The 22466-nt window shown below is 44.6% G+C and overlaps 1 long non-coding RNA gene across 2 annotated transcripts in view; it reads left to right on the top strand.

The window, feature by feature from the left end:
• Positions 1–21155, top strand: part of LOC132378884 (uncharacterized) — an 81548-nt gene extending 60393 nt beyond the window's left edge. For both annotated transcript variants that reach the window (XR_009507212.1, XR_009507211.1), the window contains exons 2-3: positions 7889–7997; positions 20977–21155. This is a non-coding gene — a long non-coding RNA (uncharacterized LOC132378884). The remainder of the gene's footprint in view (positions 1–7888; positions 7998–20976) is intronic.
• Positions 21156–22466: the final 1311 nt, after the last annotated feature.

The following is a 22466-nucleotide window of genomic DNA, read 5'->3' as shown; positions in this document are numbered from 1 at the left end:
GGGTGCCTCAGGGATCTGTTTTGGGCCCAATGTTGTTTGTAATATACATAAATGATCTGGATGATGGGGTGGTAAATTGGATTAGTAAGTATGCCGATGATACTAAGGTAGGAGGTGTTGTGGATAATGAGGCGAGTTTTCAAAGCTTGCAGGGAGATTTATGCCGGTTAGAAGAATGGGCTGAATGTTGGCAGATGGAGTTTAATGCTGAGAAGTGTGAGGTTCTACATTTTGGCAGGAATAATCCAAATAGAACATACAGGGTAAATAGTAGGGCATTGAGGAATGCAGAGGAACAGAGAGATCTAGAAATAACAGTGCATAGTTCCCTGAAGGTGGAGTCTCATGTAGATAGGGTGGTGAAGAAGGCTTTTGGAATGCTGGCCTTTATAAATCAAAGCATTGAGTACAGAAGTTGGAATGTAATGTTAAAATTGTACAAGGCATTGGTAAGGCCAAATTTGGAATATTGTGTACAGTTCTGGTCACCGAATTATAGGAAAGATATCAATAAATTAGAGAGGGTGCAGAGATGATTTACTAGGATGTTACCTGGGTTTCAGCACTTAAGTTACAGAGAAAGGTTGAACAAGTTAGGTCTCTATTCATTGGAGCGTAGAAGGTTGAGAGGGGATTTGATCGAGGTATTTAAAATTTTGAGAGGGAGAGATAGAGTTGATGTGAATAGGCTGTTTCCATTGAGAGTAGGGGAGATTCAAACGAGAGGACATGATTTGAGAGTTAGGGGGCAGAAGTTTAAGGGAAACACGAGGGGGTATTTCTTTACTCAGAGAGTGATAGCTGTGTGGAATGAGCCTCCTGTAGAAGTAGTAGAGGCCAGTTCAGTTGTCATTTAAGGTAAAATTGGATAGGTATATGGACAGGAAAGGAGTGGAGGGTTATGGGCTGAGTGCGGGTAGGTGGGACTAGGTGAGATTAAGAGTTCGTCACGGACTAGGAGGGCCGAGATGGCCTGTTTCTGTGCTGTGATTGTTATATGGTTATAAGTTATATATACAATTAATAAAGCTGAAAAAAACATCAAAAAAGAATAATATATGATAATGAAAAAAATGTTTAAAAAGAAGGATAAAAGTGAACCCCAACTAATAAAAAAAATGAAACCCCACTAACTACTAGAGAAGGAAAAAGTAAAAAAGAGAAAAAAAAAGAAAAAAAAACCATTACGAATCAACTCCTGGAGCAATACATCTTACCTATATATATATATGTGTGTGTGTGTGTGTGTGTGTGTGTGTGTGTGTGTGTGTGTGTGTGTGTGTGTGTGTGTGTGTGTGTGTGTGTGTGTGTGTGTGTGTGTGTGTGTGTGTGTGTGTGTGTGTGTGTGTGTGTGTGTGTATAAAATTTGGAATACTGTGTGCAGTTTTTGTCAGGTACCTAAAGGAAAGATGTAAGTAAGATTGAAACAGCGCAGAGAAAATTTACACGGATGTAGTAGCTGGGGCTTGTGGACCTGAGTTGCAAGGAAAGGTTGAATAGGTTAGGACTTTATATCCTAGAACACAGAAGATTGAGAGGAAATTTGAAGAGGTATAGAAATTTTTGAGGGTATAGATAGGGTAGTAAATACAAACAGGCTTTTTACACTGAGGTTGTGTAGGACTAGAACTAAAGGTCACAGGCCAAGAGTGAGAGGTGAAAAGTTTAAAGGGAACATGAGGGGGAACTTCTTCACCCTGATGGTTGTGAGAGTGTGGAATGAGCTGCCAGCACAAGAGGTGGATGTGGGGTCGATTTCATCATTTAAGAAAACTTTAGACAGGTACATGGATAAGAGAGGTATGGAGGGCTATGGTCCAGCTGCAGGTCAATGGGGCTCAGCAGATTGAAGGCTGGGCAGAAACTAGATGCTTCTGTGCTGTGATGTTCTATGACCCTATGACTCTTTGACTCTGTGGCTGAATTCTGTTCGTATGTTCCCATAGCATTATTTGTGTCAAGAGCTTGCCAAGACCACTTGCCCACGTTGTCTCTTTGTAACGACAGGATTTTCAAAGTTGAGGGGAATGCTGATTTGAAGATTTGCATGTGGAAGCACATCTTTCTAGGTCGCTTCTGCTCATTACTCTGCTTTGAGCTCTTGGAATAGTTTCCATGGGTCATGTGCAAAGCTTTATCATTTCCCATGCGACACTGCTTTGAAACCCATGAAACTGGGCTGCATTATTTGGAAGAATAACTACCAACAGTGAATCCAAAATTTACTTTGACCTGCAATGGACCTGTTTAAACAGGGGATTAAATTTTGGGCAGCCCATCACTGGGAATCTTCTGCTCTATCTTGTTATGGTCACTAAACCTACCATGTTAACCTCTTTAGACATAGAACAGTACAGCACAGGAACAGGCCCTTCTTCACACAATCTTCTGCTGAACCAGCTAAAAAGCAAATGAAAAACACCAAAACACTGATTCCTCCTACTTACACAATCCCCATATCCCTCCATCTTCCTTATGCCTATCTAAATGTCCCATAAAAGCCTGTAAAGTATTTGCCTCTACCATCATACCAGCCAGCGTATTCCAGGCATCCGCGACTCTGAGTAAAAAAACTTACCCCTCACGTCCCCTTTGAACCTACCCCCCACCCCCACCTTCAATCCATGCTGTCTGGTATTAGACATTTCAACCCTGTGAAAGAGATCCTCACTGTCTACTCTATATATGCCTCCTATAATCTTATAAACCTCTATCAGATCTCCACACGGACTCCAATGCTCCAGAGAAAACAACCTCTCATGATAGCACACGCTCTCTAAACAAGGCAGCATCCTGGTAAACCTCTTCTGAACCCCCTTCAAAGCCTCAACATTCTTCATCGAGTGGGGCCACCAGAACTGTATGCAGTATTCCAGATGTGGCCTAACCAGTGTTTCATAAAGTTGCAACATAACCTTTTGACTTTTGAACTTAATGCCTTGACAAATAAAAGCAAACATCCCATAAGCCTTCTTACCAAGCAATGTAGCCAGTTTCAAAGAGCTATGAACTTCGATCCCAAGATCCCTCTGCTCAATAACACTGTTAAGAATCCTGCCCTTAACAGTGTACTGCCCTATATTTATCCGGGTTAAACTGTATCTGCCATTTCTCTGCCCATATCCACAACTAAACTATATTGTGCCATATTCTACAATATCCACAACTCCACCAATCTTGGTATCATCCATTAATTTACAAACCCGCCCATCTACATTTTCACCAGGGCATTTACCGGCATTACAAACAGCAGAAGTCCCAGCAGAGGTCCCTGCACTGTGGAACACTGCTAATTACAGACCTCCAGCTAGAATAAGTCCCTTCAATCACTGCCCTTTGCCTTTTATGGGCTAGCCAGTTCTGAATCCAAACAGCCAATTCACCATGGATCCCATGCATTTTAAACTTCTGGAGTAGCCTCCCATGAAGACCTTTGTCAAGTACCTTACTAAAATCCATGTAGTCAACATGCCACAACGTGCCGATGAAGCTCCTCTAGAATGCCCCTGTCTCTTTCTGGCCTTACCACCCAACAAAGACTCTCATCCTTGAGCATCCTCGGCAGCACCATTAAGCAACTAGCAAACTCACTGAAAGTTGCAGTGAACTAGGTTCAATTCTGACCTTGGGTGCTCTCTGTATGCTGTTTGCATGTTCTCCCTGTGACTTCATGGGTTTCCTCTTGGGACACAAGCTTCCTTTCACATCCCGGAGATGAGAAGGTATGTAGATGGATGGGCTGCTGTAAATTGCCTCTAGTGTGTAGATGGCTAGTGGAATCTGGGGGAGTTAATGGGAATGTGGAGAAAGTAACAAAAATGTAACAAGGAAATGGGATCATATTGTGAGTCAGAATAGACTTGAGAGGCCAAATGGCCTCCATCTGTATGTTTGGAAAATAAGGAAGTATTATTATCATTAGTCCACAACTAAAACAATCATTGGCTTCTCACACAATGCTCCTTAATCTAACACACATCATTCATCTTCCTCAAATATGAATGGTGATCTGGATTTCCATTCTTTAAGCCCACAAAATTGTCTTTTTGCTGATTACTTCCTCAAAAGCTCCAGATCCACCTGCAGAGATCACAGATGTCTGGAATGTGAGATTTTCACTGTCACTTAGTGGAGAAGGCAGCTCAGATCACCTGGGGTCCAAAGCACCGAGTCTTTGTTTCCTGGACTGTGTGTGAACACACATCCATAAGCACAGTTTTCATCTGAAAATCCCACAGCAAAACAGTGAGATCATTAATTCTATCTTTTACCTCCCTATGGTAGTTATCTTGGCATTGATTTCAAACAAAAACTGGATGGGAGTTCAGGATTTTAATTTCCTGTCATGAAAGAAGATTTAAATATTCAATGATTAAATGCTACAAGAGACATTTTTAGATGCTAACTTAGATGATGCCAAAACATTACATATTCCTTAAAAATATGCCAGAAAACTTTAAATAGATATGGGTCATTTAGTAATTACCCTGACTGAGAACCTATTTGAAACTCTACTCTGCAGTTAATGAAGTTCACCTGGAAATATCCTATCTCACAATCCACGTTAATCAGTCTAAGTGGTACCTTTGTCCATTCGTCCCTCCCCACTAATCTCCCTTCTGGCACTTACCCTGCAAGCAGCTAAAGTGCTACACCTGCCCATTCACCTCCACTCAGGGCCCAAACAGTCCTTCCAGGTGAGGGAACACTTCACCTATGAAGCTGGTAAGATCCGTTGTACACAGGGGGACTGCCTCGTTGAGCTCATCCGCTCCATCCACCAAAAGTGGAACTTCCCATTGGCCAAACATTTTAATTCCGACTCCCAATCCTGTTCTGACATTTTTGTCCATGGCCTCCTCTTGTGCCACCTTAGGGTGGAGGAGCAATATCTTATATTATTTCTGGGTAATCTCCAACCTGATGGCATGAATATTGATTTCTCTTCTGGTAAAAAAAAATCCCTCCCACTTTCCTCTTCTTCTATTCCCCACTCTGACCTCTCCTCTGTTTATTACATCCCCTGGGGCCCCTCCTCCTCTCCTATCAGTTTCCTTCTTCTTCAGCTCTTTACCTTTCCTACCCACCTGGCTTCACCTATCACCTTCTTGCTATCCTCCTTCCCCTCCCCCACCTTTCCACTTCCTATCCAGTCCGAAAGAAGAGTCTCAGCCCAAAACATGGACTCTTTACTCTTTTCCACAGATGCTGCCTGACCTGCTGATTTCCTCCAGCATTTTGTGTGTGTTGTTAAGTGGTCACACAATATAGCGAAGTCGCCCACTATGATTCTTCTTTTGGGATAAATGCAGCACTATTATCTGGCAGGAAAACTTTGTTATTTACAAATACATGAGAGGTTGTTAAATAGTCTGAGCTTCTGGGTGGGATACTGTAAGCCTTCTTCTGCAGCTGGCTATTTTATAAGTATAAATACTCAAACAGATTAAATATATCGATAAAGGCTACAAATGTAGTTTTTCCATATTTCCTTCCAACAAAGAAGCTGGCAATTTGAGCCCATTGAGAATAAAGCCATTTCTCCACTTAATCTCTTGCAACCTATGCTCCCTCATATAAGAACACAAGACCATAACAATTAGGAGCAGATTTAGGCCATTCAGCCTATCAAGTCTCCCTCTCTATTCAATCGTGGTGATTTTACTTTTTAATCCCATTCTTCTGCTTCTCCTATTAACCCATAATCCCTTTATCAATCAAGAACCTATATTTCTGCCTTAACGCTACCCAGTGACTTGCCCTCCACACTTCATTGTAGCAACAAATTCCAAAAATTCATCATCTTCTGACTGAAGAAGAAATTCTTCCTCATCTCACTTTTAAATGGACATCCCTTTATTCTGAGGTTTGGCCGTCAAATCCTAGACTCTACTACTAATGCAAATGTCCTTCACCTCCAATTAATTCAGCACTTATAGTATTGGATAGATTTCAAAAGATTCTGTCTTCTGCTTCTGAACTCCAGTGAGTATAGGCCCAGCCATCATTTTGACTGTCAGTTAAAGGAGACTGTCCCTACACCTCCTCTCTTACCACCATTCAGGGCCCCAAGCAGTCCTTCCAAGTGAGGCAACACTTCACTTGTGAGTCTGTTGGGGTCACCCATTGCATCTGGTGCTCCCGGTGCGGCCTCCTCTGCATTGGCGAGACCTGACGCAGATTGGGGGACTGCTTCGTCGAGCACCTACTCTCCGTCTGCCACAACAGACAGGATCTCCCGGTTGCCACCCACTTTAACTCTGCTTCACATTCCCATTCGGATATGTCCATACATGGCCTCCTCTACTGCCATGATGAGGCCAAACTCAGGTTGGAGGAGCAACACCTCTTATACCATCTGGGTAGTCTCCAGCCCCTTGGTATGAAGACTGAATTCACCAACTTCTGGTGATTCCCTCCCCCTCCCTTCCCCTATCCCACTTTCACTCTGCCTCCTCTTCCAGCTGCCTATCACTTCCCTCATGGTTCCGCCTCTTTCTACTACCCATAGTGCTTTCCCCTTACATTCCTTCTTCACCTTCCCTGCCTATCCCCTCCCTGCTTCCCCTCCCCCACTCCTCGATCTTTCCTCTGATTGGTTTTTCACCTGGCACCCACCAGCCTTCTCCTTCCCCCCCCTAACCCCCCCCCCCCACCTTCTTTATGGAGGCCTGTCTTGTCTGTGCTGGGGTTGCAGGCCTGTCTTGTCTGTGCTGGGGTTGCAGGCCTGTCTTGTCTGTGCTGGGGTTGCAGGCCTGTCTTGTCTGTGCTGGGGTTGGAGGCCGGTCTTGTCTGTGCTGGGGTTGGAGGCCTGTCTTGTCTGTGCTGGGGTTGCAGGCCTGTCTTGTCTGTGCTGGGGTTGCAGGCCTGTCTTGTCTGTGCTGGGGTTGGAGGCCTGTCTTGTCTGTGCTGGGGTTGGAGGCCTGTCTTGTCTGTGCTGGGGTTGCAGGCCTGTCTTGTCTGTGCTGGGGTTGCAGGCCTGTCTTGTCTGTGCTGGGGTTGGAGGCCTGTCTTGTCTGTGCTGGGGTTGCAGGCCTGTCTTGTCTGTGCTGGGGTTGCAGGCCTGTCTTGTCTGTGCTGGGGTTGGAGGCCTGTCTTGTCTGTGCTGGGGTTGGAGGCCTGTCTTGTCTGTGCTGGGGTTGCAGGCCTGTCTTGTCTGTGCTGGGGTTGCAGGCCTGTCTTGTCTGTGCTGGGGTTGGAGGCCTGTCTTGTTTGTGCTGGGGTTGGAGGCCTGTCTTGTTTGTGCTGGGGTTGGAGGCCTGTCTTGTCTGTGCTGGGGTTGGAGGCCTGTCTGTGTGTGTTCCTGGGTGGGTGGTTGGGAGGGAGGAAAGGGTTTGTTTTGCTGTAATCGAGTTGTTCTGCTGAACATTATGTGCATGCAATGCTGGCACCGGAATATGTGGTAACACTTGCAGTTTGTCCCCAGCACATCCTTAAGTTGTGTTTGTTGTTAACGCGGACAATGCATTTCTTTTGATACACATCTGATAAATAAATGAATCTAAATCTGAATCATACTTTAACCCTCTCATTCCTGGAATACAATGCAGGGCCAGTACATCCTTCCTCAGACACAGGCCAGATTTGCTCACAGTATTCCAATGTGGTCTGCTCAATGACTTATAAAGCCTCAGCAGTACAAACTTGCCTCTATACCCTTCAACTCTATTCATTCCTCCTGTGACTCACATACATGAGGGATAATTTAGAGTAGCCAATAAAACAATGTGTCTTTGGGAAGCTGAAGTATCTCGGAGGAAGCAGTGCATGAAAACTCTGCAAAAACAGCAAGGTCAGGATTGCACCCAATCACTGGTGGAAAAGCACACAGCTTACTTTGAATGTCATTTAGCTATTCTAACCAAACCATTTTCTGCTTTTATTTCAGATTGCTAGCATCTGCATCCTTTTTGATGCCCATTTAGTAAGAAGTTTTAAGTGGACACTGGACCATTGCCGATCAATTCTGTGCAACCAATGCTGCTCTATTTTACGTTGTATGTACGGTAATTATTATTGTTTATTTCTGGTTTAATGCAAAGAGTTTAAAATGGTAATTTCAACATTTTTTCAGTGTTACGATATGTATCTGTCTTTGCCAGCTTCTGATGTTTAGACACTCTAACTCCCTGGAATATGACTGGCTGGCAATGCCCCTTTAAAGAGTTAGGCCTGCCCCACTAATTGGTGGCCATGTTTTGGTGCCAGAATTTTAATATTTAAAGAGCACCTAAACTGAGGTTCAGGCTCAAACGTCAGCTCTGCTTTGGATTCTCATCTAGCATCTAGTTTAGAACCCTGACCTCGTTTCAGTCTCATGTCGTGTCTTGATTCTCGTCTCGAGTACTCCAGCACTTGAGTCCTAACCATCCTCGCCTAGGTCTCTCATCACATGATGATGGACCCAGTGGATTATCAGAGCCTCTCTTCAACTGTGGTCAATCCACACCAAAAAACTCTCCAGACAGAGCCTGGATTTACACGACCTCTAGGAAGCCAGAGTTGCTCGGATGGGGCTGCCGGTCACTCTGCAGAGTCAGTCTATCTTCAGTACCCGGAGAGATTCAGTGGTGACCCGGGCTCATGCCACAGCCTCCTCACTCGTTGTTTATCGGTGTTAGAACTCCAGCCATCCTGGTTCCCTATGGAGTGCGGAAAGGTGACCTTCATGATCTCTCTCCTGATTGGGAGAGCCCTGGCCTGGGACCACCTTGCAAAGACAATGGAGGTCAGAGACTTGCTTGGATCTGGAGGAATTCATGGGCACCATGAAGAGGGTGTTTTGTCATCCTGCCGAAGCTAACAGAGCCACAAACTGTCTGATGAAGGTGCACCAGGGTAGCCAATCAGCAGCCATCTACACTATTGAGTTTCAGACTTTGGCAAGGAATGTGACTGGACTGGGAAGGCCTTGGCCACACTGTACTGCCGCAGACTCCAAGGTGAACTAAAGGATGCCCTTGCCTTGGGAGAGCTGATAGGGAACTTAGAGAATCTGATTGATCAGTCCAGCCGCCTCAGTAATGGCCTGGTGGAGCGAGAGTGGGACATCCTCAAGAAGCTGAAGAAGGCTAGCCCAAGCCCAGCCTCGGCACATCACAGTTCCGCTTCCTGACCTTGGACAATGTCCAGCCCGTCTCCCGCTCAAGATCCTGTCAAGCCCATATGAATCGGCAGCCCAAGTCTCTCTGCCAATGAGAGGTCCCGGCATTGGAGTCAAGGTTGCTGCTTTTACTGTGGGGAAGAAGGTCACCTGTGAGTTTTCAGCTGCAGCCATTGGGAGAACTGCTGAGACCATCCAGTGTTGGGAGGACTCTACGGTAACAGCCTCTACCCCCAACCCTACTGATTCTGGTATCACGCTGAAGGCAGAGATCCTGGGGAAAGAGCCAGCAAGAGGTTGCTCCACTTAAGCGGAGGTTGTTTTTACAGAACTCAAACAACGGTTCACAACAGCTCCCATTTTGGCTTCACCTAACCTGGGTGAATAACTATTGTTACGAACCCCGTAACTGGGTCCCTTACCAGCAAAGATAGAGAGGTCCGTTGAAGTCTGATGGTACAATTTTTAAGAGTATTTATTGATAAAAATACACAAAAATAATATCAATGCAAACATACCGATAACATACGTCGTCAATACTAAATCTAAAAGTGCGGGTATAATAATAATCAATAAGAAATAGCTCTATCGTTGTCTAGGGAATAACGTATTGTCCGATGGAAATATAAGAGTCACTTTAGTTCGTTCAAGCAGCAGCTTTCTGGTTTGAGAGAAAGACGGGTTAAAATTTGCCCAGTCCTTTTATGATGTCAATCCTTCGAGAGTCGTTGGGAGTTGATTTCCCCGTTGTTAGCTAAAAACCATTCTTCCGTGGTCAAGACACACCGATTCCAGGGCAAATGGAAATGGACCCACGTGGCCTTCCCATCGGCTTTTGCTATTACGGGATCGCTAGCGTTTCTTCTGGTGCGTCTGAGGGGCTGTTCCCACAGACCCTCTTTTATGCTGACTCACAGGGTCTCAGATGTCAATCAGGTTGGGATGATGCAATCTCTCCACCAACCTCCCCCTCGGTTCATTGCCTGGGGCTTTGATGCATGGTACAGGATGCAGTACACAAGTCTGTCTCAAAGAGACAATAGCCGGTTTCAATGGGTCCGCCTTTTGGAGGCCAGGACACATTCCAAAGCTTTGTGGATTCTGCATGTCTTTCTCTCATTTCCTGGGTCTCCTGAACTGACTCAATAGTGATCTTGCGATTCTCACAAAGGAGGGGGCTACCCTGCACCCTTTGGCCCCTCAGCTCTGTGGTGCATTCATAACATTCCCTTTCTTCAAAGCGTTTTCACCAGCGGTGAAAACGAAGTAGTACAGAGTCTTACAGGATTTTAGAATCTAACACAATACAAAAGTTTTTTTTACAGAGTAATACAGTTATACATTCAATTCAGCATCTAAACAGTTAACGATTACAGTGTCACTTCCTTTAATATCTTAACATCTTGTACCTTACTAAAGTCTTGTAGCATCAGACTTCAGTTTAATAACCACCTATTTTTATTTCTTTCCTTCGGCAAACAAAACTAAAGAGTTGTGTTCTTAGCTTACGTGTGTACTACAAAAGTTCATGCAAATACTAATCTTTTTGTTGCTTTCAAACTTAACAGACAGGCTTTCATGGGGTTGTCTTTATTATTCACATGCTTTGTCGAAATCCCGTGAAACCGGCTTTTGCTGTTTAAAAATGGCGTTCCCATTAACCCTCACCTCTTTTCCGGTTAATTCCCATGTGGGGAGCTTGGGTACCCTGGCGAAATAGGCGTTCGCCCGCTTCTTCCATTGGAGTTATTTTATCAACACCGTGTCCCAAAGTTAGACCATCTTCTGAATTTCCACCCAATTCTTTAATTTTACACAGGTTGTGAGTTTTCTTTTCAGGACCCTTCAGGCTATTAGTTTTCAGTTCGAACTCTTTGTTCAAGCCGCATTTCAAATTCTGCCTTTTCACACCACACTCTGGAATAACAATAACATGCCCCCCCCCCCCAACCGTCATCTTCCGGCTCAACCTGTAAGTGATCCGCAGGCTTTGTGGTACCACGCCATTGAAATGACTGGAGCCTGGTTGCAGCTTTTGATATTAATCCAGTCTTTAAATTTTCTTCATTCGATTTGGGAACTACATATTTCCCGTTTCCTTCAATAATAATATTCATCTCCCCACTTTTGATCTCCGCATTAACTTTTAACACACCTTCGAGCACAAACACCTAGGAACTCTCACTTCCCACTATTACCAAGGTTAACCCTTTCTTCACTGAACCAAGTCTATCTGACCCACAAGGACGGCCTACCTTTTCAACTGAATCAAATACCTCAGACTTTTTCTGAGCTCCATTACCAGGTTCAGTACCACATGCATCCACATCTTGGACACACTCAAATGGAACATTTGCCTCTTCCAGGCTTTCAATACTCTTACCAGGTCCAAATTCTAAATTCCCCTGATTCTCCCAGCTACTCTTTGGGCAACTCCCTTCCGGAGTAAACTCAACCCTGCAGGCTGTAACAACCTCATCTGCCAACCCAGCAAACTTCTTCAAGGTAAGGGCACCCGTTTCAGCTAGGTCTGCCCTCATTTCATTATTGGGAACACCTTTAGAACTTCAACCTCTTCAAACAGTTCTGCCGAACCAGACAGATCATCCATGTCCAACTCTGGACCTTTTAACAGCTCTATCTGTTCCTCATCTTTATTTTCTGCCTCTAGAACTTTTCTCCTCGCTAAGGGCAGGTCTACCCCCTCTCCCTTACTCTCTTTCACTTGACTACTCTTAGTTTTACCACCCACTAAATCCTCGTAGTACAGGGTCGGTAAAAACATCTCGGCCAAATCGAAACTGGCCAGATTTAAACTGCTCCCTTTCTCAGCTGCCTTTCTCGACATGCTGCGAGTGACCGCGCATGCGGGATAGATCTGGGACTCTAGGGGCGGAGCCTCAACACTCACCGGCCGGCCGGTCCTCGTCATGGCTGCCCAAACCTTACCACCTGCTAAATCGTTACCAAGAAGGACGTCCATGTCAGTTCTCAGGAATTCTGATCGCACCCCTATTTCAACTGGTCCAGAGACTAGCTCACAATTCATAATGACCCTATGCAAGAAAATCATTTCCGTCCCTTTGCCTGTTCCTTTAACAGCTACCATTCCTGTCTTGCGACCAAAATCTAGTACCTTACTGCTGATCAATGATAGCTCAGCCCCTGTATCTCTCCAGATCCGTACTGGAACTGGTGTATCTCCCTCCCTCACAGACACGGTTCCATTTGACATACAAGTCTCAGACCCTTCTCGTACTCTGTCTACCCGGGGCTCTCTTGTCGATTTACTGATTACCACGGCACATCCGATAGGGACTGCTGCTTTCCCTTCTCCTGTCTCTTTCCTTGGAGCAAAGTACCTAGATGCAATATGCCCCCCCTTTCCACAATTAAAACAGGTCAAGCCCGGAAACCTCTGGCAGTCTGGCCTTTCCCCCTCAACTTTACCACTAGCTCCCAGCGGGACCTCTGCCTCAGCCGCGTGCTTTCTCGATTGTTCCCACTGTCTCTCTGGGAACTTTTATTTGAGGAAAACTTTGTCTTGTGGGTTAGGGCATATTCATCTGCGAACCTAGCAAATTCTGAGATGGACTTATTCGGCTTCTCATTCAAATACATCCGGATATCCTCCGAAACACAACCTTTAAATTCCTCAATCAGAATTAACTCCCTGAGATGCCAATAACTCTCTTCCACTATCTCTGCTGTGCACCAACGGTCCAAGAGCACACCCTTCTCATAGGCAAACTCGGTATACATCTGATTCCACCCTTTCTTTAAATTTCTGAACTTTTGTCTCTACGCTTCAGGTACTAACTCATAACTCCAGAGAATGGCTGCCTTTACTTTGTCATAACTCTCCTCCTCTTCCTCCTCCATGGACAACGCCGTATATGCCCGCTGTGCCTTCCTTTTTAACACACTTTGTAACAACGCCATCCACTGATCTCTGGGCCATTTCTGATTCATTGCCACCTTTTCAAAAAGCAAGAAATAACTATCAACATCCGTTTCCTCGAACGGAGGTACTAACCTCAACTCCCGACTAACATTAAACCACTCCTCTCAGTCTGACCCTTGATCTCTTAGCCCTTGCCTTAACTTCCCCATCTCCAAGTTATGTTTCCTTTGTTTCTCTGCCTCCCCATACTCTCTCTCCTTCTCAGCTCTTTCTCTCTCTTTCTCTGCTCTCTCTTTCTCTTTTTCAGCTGCTTCCAGCTGTTTTAACTGAATTTCATGCTCTCTTTGTTTCTCAGCTCTTTCCTGCTCCCGTTTCACCTCTAACTCCTTTAGCTGGAGCGCATGCTCCCTCTCTCTCGGCTCTTTCATTCTCCTTCTCAGTTGCTTCCAGCTGCTTTACCTTAATTGCATGTTCCAACCTTAATTTCTCCAACTCTAACTGAGCCGTCCCACTAGCTGGTACCTTTTCAGGGATATTTTCCCATACCTCAGCCGAAAACACATTCTTCCCAATATAATACTGGGTTATTGCCCTTCGCACCTCCCGCTTTTTCATGGACAACCTCACCTCTGCGAGGTTTAACCCCTTCGCCAAATTTATCAAGTCTGATTTGGTGTCTGCCCCTAGCGCCTCCAGAGTTGGGTTTTCTATAAATTCACCCACGTCCATCTTTGCTGGTTTCCCATCTGGCTACCCGCGTAACCAGATCCAAGTTTGGACTTACAAGCCCGATTCACTGGCCTCCCAATTTGGTGTCAAATCCTGAGACGAGAACCCCAATTGTTACCTACCCCGTAACTGAGTCACTTACCAGCAAAGATAAAGAGGTCCGTTGAAGTCTGATGGTACTATTTTTAACAGTATTTATTGATAAAAATACACAAAAATAATATCAATGCAAACATACAGATAATATACGTCGTCAATACTAAATCTAAAAGCGCAGGTATAATAATCAATAAGAAATAGCTCTATCGTTGTCTAGGGGATAACATATTGTCCGATGGAAATATAAGAATCACTTTAGTTCATTCAAGCTGCAGCTTTCTAGTTTGAGAGAAAGACGGGTTAAAACTTGCCCAGTCCTTTTATGATGTCAATCCTCCGAGAGTCGTTGGGAGTTGATTTCCCCGTTGTTAGCTAAAAACCGTTCTTCCGTGGTCAAGGCACACCGATTCTGGAGCAAATGGAAATGGATGCACGTGTCCTTCCCATCGGCTTTTGCTATTTCGGGATTGCTAGCGTTTCTTCTGGAGCGTCTGAGGGTCTGTTCCCACAGACCCTCTTTTATCCTGACTCACAGGGTCTCAGATGTCAATCAGGTTGAGATGATGCAATCTCTCCACCAACCTCCCCCTCGGTTCATTGCCTGGGGCTTCGATGCATCATACAGGATGCAATACACAAGTCCGTCTCCAAGAGACAATAGCCGGTATCAATGGGTCTGCCTTTCGGAGGCCAGGACACATTCCACCTCTTTGTGGATTCTGCATGTCTTTCTCTCATTTCCTCTCTCGAACTGACTCAATAGTGATCTTGCGATTCTCACAAAGGAGGGGGCTACCCTGCACCCTTCGGCCCCTCAGAGCTGTGGTACATTCATAACACTATAGAATATAGCTGAATAAAAATTGTTTATTGCTGAATAAGGATTTCAATATCCACCAGCTTCAATGTCTCTCCAGTGACTTTGTTCACAGTCACAATTCCACCGTCTTTTAAATATTTCCTGACATGGAAAGGATTAAAGACTGTGGGCAACAAAGGGAGATTCATGGGCCACCACTTCTTGTGTAGACACTACCTACAAACAACAGGGAGAACCACATTTTGGATAGCCCATATAGACTTATCTTAGACTTATGCTCCTGAAAATAATACACAATCAGGATCAAGTTTAACATAGCTGGCGTATGTCATGAAATTTGTTAACTGTATGGCAGCAGTATAATGAAATACATGATAAATAAATATAGAGAAAAAGTACCTGAATTACAGTGAGTATATATGTCTATTAAATAGTTAACTTAAAAATAAGTAGTGCAAAAAAATAGAAATAAAAGAAAGTAGTGAGGCAATGTTCATGAGCTCAATATCCATTTAAAAGTCAGATGACAGAGGGGAAGAAGCTGTTCCTGAGTCGCTGAGTGTGTGCCTTCAGGCTTCTGTGCCTCCTTCCTGATGGTAACACCAGAAGAGGGCATGCCCTGGGTTGTCGGGAGCCTCAGTGATGGACACTGCCTTCCTGAGGCACCGCTTCTCGAAGATGTCTTGGATTCTACAGAGGCCAAGTACCCACGATGGAGCTGACTAGTTTTATAGGTTTCTGCAACTTACTTCAATCTTGTACAGTAGACCCCAGCCCTCCCCCCTCCAAACCAGACAGTCTCCTCAAACTCTGAATTAAATTTAGCTGTTGTCTTGCCTTCTCTATAGCTGCATCAATATCTTGCATCCAAAATTGAAATCAAGCATTCAAGAAGACAAAATATACTCAATATTTTCTCATACTTCATTGCAACATAGAAAGAATTATATTCATTGTAAGGACTGGGACTTCACAGGCTGAGCTAGCATTTAATTGGCCTTTCCTAGTTGCCCTTTGTCATGAGCCCTGCAGCTTGCCATACAACATTGATCTACCAGGGTTTCTGAGCACCTGTACTTACTAATCAAACTCTTATCTAGAGTTGTTAAGACCTTGTATTTTCAGTTTAATTTTTGTCAAGTTAATTGTGGCTGGCACATGCTTCCCGCGTTCTATGATTATTTAAAGAGGACCTGCAGTGCTTTAGTAGGGTCATTGTATCAGAGAGGATGAATTACCTCATGGTGTGACTTCTCAGAGCCTCTGATTCTGATGTTTAGCCACTTGTTCCTGTCTCTTCCTGGGGACCCTGCTGATCCTCTGCACCTGGGTTCAGTTCTTCATGAGCACACCATGACAGAATGACCCTACCCTTATGAACCCAGCCAAAGTTCTGAGTTTATGTTCAAGATGTTTTTCTGAGGTTCTCTGTGTCTTCAAAGTTCATAAGGTCTCCTATGTTATTCTTTTTCTCCAAGTTATGTTTTGTTTTCAGATTTGAATGGTATAGTTCCAAGTTATATGCTACGTTTCTGAGTTGTATGCTGAGCTCCTGAGTCGAATGCAGTGGTTTGTTTCTGAATTGTATGTTGTTATTCCAAGTCAAATGCTGTTTTTCCAAGTTATGAGTTATGTTTCTGAGCTGTGTGCTATGTGTCGAGCTCCAGGCATGTCCTGTGTTTTTTCAAACCTGCCTTGGGAGCACAAGGTATAGACTTGATTCTTCAGCACTGCCTTGAGCTCCGTGTCTGCCTTGTTTTTCAGACCTGCCTCGAGAGCTGTCTGGGTCACTGGGTGCTAGCCTTGGCGGTGAGCTCTGTCATGAGCTCTGCAGCTTCCCACAGAGCATTGAGCTCCAGGGTTTTGAGAACCCTGGCAGTGCACTGTGTAGGCAGGGTCCTTAGCATTGTCATGGATCTCTCCCAGGCACCCCACAACCTTTGACCCCCCAGGCAGGAGATACCTTCTCATTAGGTCCAGGACTGTTAGTTTGGGAAGGAGCTTCTTCCCCAAGGCTGTGTGACTACTGAACTCCCTGCTACCACCCAGGTATCAAGCTCTTAACTAGAGTTGTTAAGCCCCTGTGTTTTCGGTTTTATCTTGTCAGGTTAATTGTGGGCTGACGCATGTTTCCTGCATTATTTAAAGAGGACTGCCCTGCAGTGCCTTGGTGGGTCATTGTGCTGGAGAGGATGGTGTTGCTCAGTCACTCCTCTGAGGATCTTATTCCGACGTTTAACCTCTCACTCCCATCTCTTCCTGGGGATTCTGCCATTCCTCGGCACTGTAGTAAAGTCCGTTGTGAGCACACTGTTAGGGCTGCTGAAGCTGCCTTCATCCAAGCAAGTGCCGCAATTCAATTACAACTCTTGTCCTGAGTCTTGCTGTTGTAAAACATAGAACAGCACAGTACAGGGTCTTTGGCCCATGATGTTGTGCCAAATTTTAACCTACTCTAAGATCAAACTAACCCTTTCCTCCTACATACCCCCTCCATTTTTCTATCATTCATGTGCCTATCTAAGGGTTTTTTAAATGCCCTACCACATCTGTCTCTAACATCTTCCCCTGCAGGACATTCCGTGCACTCCCCATTCTCTGACATTCCCCCAGCCCTTTACTTTCCTCCAATCTCCTTCAAATAATGCCCCTGGTGTTAGACATTTCCATCCTGGGAAAAGTGTCTGGTTATTCACTTGAGCTGTGCCTGTTATCATTTTGCCTGTCTTCTTTGGGGAGATGACTTACTCGCTACAGGGTTCCTAGCCTCAATCATGACCTTGTAGCCACATTGTGAACAATGGCTACCCCAGTCCAATTTCTGGTAAATGGTAGCCACCTGGGATATTGACAGAGTGGTATTTACTGATGTTGATTGCATTGAATGCTGGGGGGTAATATCTAGATTTTCTCTGGGGTATCATTTGGCACATTTATACTGGTCTCAGAGAAAGCCTATTAACTTCATTCCAAAAATTTCCCTCTCAGACTGTTTCATCTTTCCATTTCTTGCCACATAAGGGTCTGCATGTTTAGCTGTGCCAACTTATAATCGCTGCAGTCGGTTACATGAACCTCCTTGGCTCATGTTCCTTGGCTGTGTTACCCCTCTGATAAGGAGGTGCCCAGAATTACATCTATTTCCCTCACTGTGGGGGAGCCTCACTGGTGATTCACTGCGTCTGGCATACTCCTCTACCTGACATTGCCAGCTTGGCCGCACCCAGCAGACTGTGCATCAGTCTTGGCTCCAGATGAGGGTAACTTCTGCTTCTCGTTTCTGGTAGGCTGCAAGGCAGGGCCTGAAAACTCCGCCAGCCATCTTTGAAGTTCATTAAGTAAAACTGACTGTGTCAATAAACACAGCTGCAGCAGATCGTGCCTCTGATGTAGCAAAGTCATTCAAACTGGCCTCAATGGTGTATTATCAGACCAAGTTCAACATGAAACATGAAACTGCAGCAACTGGCCCAAAGCTCAGGCAGAAATGTAGAACCTAAGGGCATAAGAACAGAAGAAATTAAGAGCCGGAATAGGCTGTTTGGCCCTTTGGGCTTGTCCCACTATCCAATAAAATCATGGTTGATTTTCTAGGCCTTATCTCCTTTCCTCCATCAGCTTTCCATAGCCCTCAATTTACATAGCCTGGACAAGTTTATCTGCTTCCACTTTCAGTGCCTCCAGTGATCCAACTTTCACATGCCTCTATGAGATTCACCATCCTCTGCAAGACAAAGTTACAAAGGACCGCTTACAAGCTATGCCCCCTTCTTTGAGGTTCCCCACTTCTCGACATCCACTGTGACATGCCCATTCGGAATATTACATAGAACATCGAGCATAGAACATTGCAAGCACAGTACGGGCTCTTTGGCCTATGATGTTGTGCTGAACTTTTAACTTGCTCTAAGACCAACCCAACCCTTCCATCCTACACAAGTCTTCATTGTTCTGCTACCCATGTGCCTATCTAAGAGTTCCTTAAATGCCGCTAATGTTTCAACCTTTACCACCACCCCTGGCAGTGCACTGTGTAGGCAGGGTCCTTAGCATTGTCATGGATCTCTCCCAGGCACCCCACAACCTTTGACCCCCCAGGCAGGAGATACCTTCACATTAGGTCAAGGACTGTTAGTTTGGGAAGGAGCCTCTTCCCCAAGGCTGTGAGACTACTGAACTCCCTGCCACCACCCAGGTATCATCACTTACAAAGCATTTTCTATGTGTTGCTCTGGACGTCTGCAGAATCTCTTGTGTTTGTGGTATTACCTTGCTGTCCTTGAGCCCAATATCCCAGATAACGAAAGCCAACGTGCTACACACATTCTTAACAATGGCTGCATGGCAATTCTGAGCGATCTATGAGAGATCTTGTATGTTCAAACAAGAACACTTCTCATCTTAATCTCCAAAAATACAGCTGTACTTTCTTGTGTTGGTTTAAAGAAGAGAGAGGAGGCAGAGAGATGCCAAGTTTTAGGAAAGGAATCCAAGGTTGCTGAAGGCTTGGCTGCCATATTGGGTTGTTGGGATTCATTAATGCCAGAATTGGTAGTAATCAGCAAAATGCTTGCCTCCTGCTGAAGTTACATCTAAAGGTGTGCCATGAGTGATCACATCATGGGGGAATTTCAAATTCACTTTGATAGTGAGCAGCTTGAGCCTGAAACTACTGTGCGACACTAACACAAGGGCTATTACAGTGGTCCACGTGGACAATTGGCTAAGGTGGTCTAGGAAAACAGATTAAAGGGTCAGGTGGTTTATCTACAGTGTTCGAGGAGAATTTCATAACTGTATATGCCAGTGACAAAGAGAAGGACCATGATCCACTTTTAATGTAGGAAGTTAAAGAGGACATCAAATGAAAAGAAAGGACATGTCATATTCCAAAGGTTAAAGTTCAAAGTAAGTTTATTATCAAATTACATATGTCGCCATATACAACCCTGAAATCCATTATCTTGTGGGCATTTTCAATAAATCCATAATAAAATAATAACAGTAACGGATTCAATGAAAGACAGTGCCAACTTGGGCATTCAACCAGTGTGCAAGGGAAACAGACTATAAATACTAAAAGAAATAAATTTTAATAATAAATAAATAAATAAATAAATAAATATTGAGAACATGAGATGAAGAGTCCTTGAAACTGAGTTCATAGGTTGTGGGAACATTCCAGTGATGAGGCAAGTGAAGTTGAATTCCTGACCTGGTTCAAGATCTGTTTGAGGGGTAATAACTGTTCCTGAGCCTGGTGGCCTGAGTCCTGAGGCTCCTATACCTTCTTCCTAATGGTGGCAGTGAGGAGGGAGCATGTCCCAGGTGGTGGGGTCACTGATGGTAATGCTGTTTTCCTGTGCCAACTTCTTGTGTCGATATACTCAGTGGTGGGGAGCTTAGTGGTAGGCTTGAAGGCCAGGGAATTTTTAGTGACCAGGAAAGGACTATAAAAGTTGAGAAGGAGGGAGGAGTGCATGAAGGAAGCCAGAGAGGGACACCTGGTTAACTTTCCACCTGTATTCCTCCTTGTCACTGATCCCAATCTCTGTTCCCCATCATTCCTCCCCATCCGTCCCCCCATCACACATCCCTCCTCTCCTCCCAGTGACATATCCTTCTCATTTCCATTGGTGGCATCGTAACACAGCGGCTAGCATGATGCTGTTAGAACTCGGGGCGTCAGAGTTCAGGGTTGAATCCCGATGTCCCCTATAGGGAGTCTCTGCACCATGGAATATGTGGTTTTCTCCTGCTCCTCCGATGTTCTTCCACTGTCCATAGACTTACCGGGTAGGTTAACAGGCAAATCGTCCCAAGATTAGATCGTCTAAGTTAGGGATTGCTGGGCAGTGTGGCTTGAAGGGCTGTATCTTTAAATAAATAAATAAAATCTCCACACTGAGAATGTCCATGGTTAGGATTGTACATGGGTCACTGGAGCTGGCATGGTGGACAAGGTGAAGATGGTCAGTGAAACTATCCTTTTATCTGCATCAGTGTCATCAATGTGGAGGAGACCACACTGGCAGCACCGGATACAAGAAATAGCACAACAGGATTCACCTGTGTTAGACATTCACATGTAAAAGCCCCATCCTAGGCTATCCCAGAGGTAATCAGCCATGACTAACAGTGTTGGATTGTATTATGTTTTGTAACTCCAAAACATTAAACTAACTAAAAGAAAGACGCGGAATTAGGGATAGTTAGCATAATCACATTTCGGCACCAGTGATTATTGATCATGGTTCCATTCCCGCCACTCTCTGTGAGGAGATTATACGTTCTCCCCATAACTATGTGGGTTTCTTCCAGGTGCTCCAGCTTCCTCCCACATTCCAAAGTATTTTTCGGGGCTGTGAGTTGTCGACACACCATCTTGGTGGTGGAGGCCTGGCGATACTGGGAGGGCTGCCTCAGACTGCATTGGTCGGAGCCCAAAAACGATGCGTTTCACTGGATGTTTCGAAGTATGTGTGACAAATAAAATTTAAATTTAAATCAAATGAAGCTAATCAGTATCTTTTATCTTTTATTTGGAGGGTAGGGCAGATGAAATACTTTTACAAAGTTAACTATTTCATGGAAAGCACCACACAAAGATCAGATGGAAAGCTGTAGCAGAAAAAGCAAGAAGATATAAAATATGAATGGTTGAGATGTAACTGTACTGTGGTTACACTCGAAGAGGAAGAGATCTAATCTTTCTCTTTCCTTTGGCACTCTCAAAACATCGCAGGAAAGTGAAGGATAAGCTGATGTGGAGTAACATGAATCATCTGGGTACAGAATATTTAAAGTGTGTACATAAGGCTGCCTATGACATTGATGTTATCAAATGGAAGCATTGACTAGCCAAGCGGAAACCAGGCTGGACGTTTATGGATGAACTTATTTCAAATGAGTGGGCGAAGGAGGAGAGGGGGCACTCTCTGTGGGAAGAGAGCTGAGACTAGCATAGATCAGCCCTGGTCATTCTGAACTGTGGCGCTGGCCTGACAGGCTTGATAGCCTACCCTTGCTCTCATTTCCTTGTGCTCTTGCATCGTGAGGTGATCCTGCATTACTCTTACTGTCAGAACATGCTGGGACTCTGAAGCTGTCTTCTGGGTGGGCATGTGAAAAGGTGGGCAGTGACCCAGGTGAAATCCTGATCTCGGATCACTGTCTATGTGGAGAATGCACGTTCTCCCTGTGGGTTCAAATTCAAAGTTCATTTTTAGTCAAATTTATAGTCATATGCACAAGTGTTTATGCAGCACAACACAGGCGCATAGCACCAGACACACAGCATTCACAAAAAAACATAAATTAATCATAAATTATACATAAGTTTTACAAGAAAGAACTAAATTTGTATTAAAACAGACTACTTTAGTGAAAAGTGGTCATAATGTTGCTAAATTACAGTGATTTGGATTTTGCCAGTTGGTTCAGGACCTGAAAGGTTGAAGGGAAGTAGCTGTTCTTGAACCTGGAGGTGTGAAACTCCTGGAGATTCCTGTTCCCTTCTACATCCTAAAGGCATGTGGGTGGGGAAGTAAATGGACACTTAATAAGTTGGTCAACTGTATTCTCTGGGGGAGGAGGTTGCATAAAAAAATAAAAGAAATAGGATTAATATAGAAACTCAGAAAGACTGTTGATGCTATAATCGGGAGCAAGAAACAGTTTGCTGGAGAAACTCTGTGGGCTGAGCAATGTCTGTGGAGAGAAGATGAATTGTTGAGGGTTTCAGTCAAATGTTGAGGTGTAAAATGGAAGTTTGAACATTGGTGTGAACTTGATGGGCGAAGGGCCTTCTT

The sequence above is a fragment of the Hypanus sabinus genome, chromosome 21 (assembly GCF_030144855.1).
Source record: "Hypanus sabinus isolate sHypSab1 chromosome 21, sHypSab1.hap1, whole genome shotgun sequence".
Lineage (NCBI taxonomy): Eukaryota > Metazoa > Chordata > Chondrichthyes > Myliobatiformes > Dasyatidae > Hypanus > Hypanus sabinus.
Note: the sequence above shows the minus strand (reverse complement) of the source record. Positions and strands in the feature narration are given on the sequence as shown.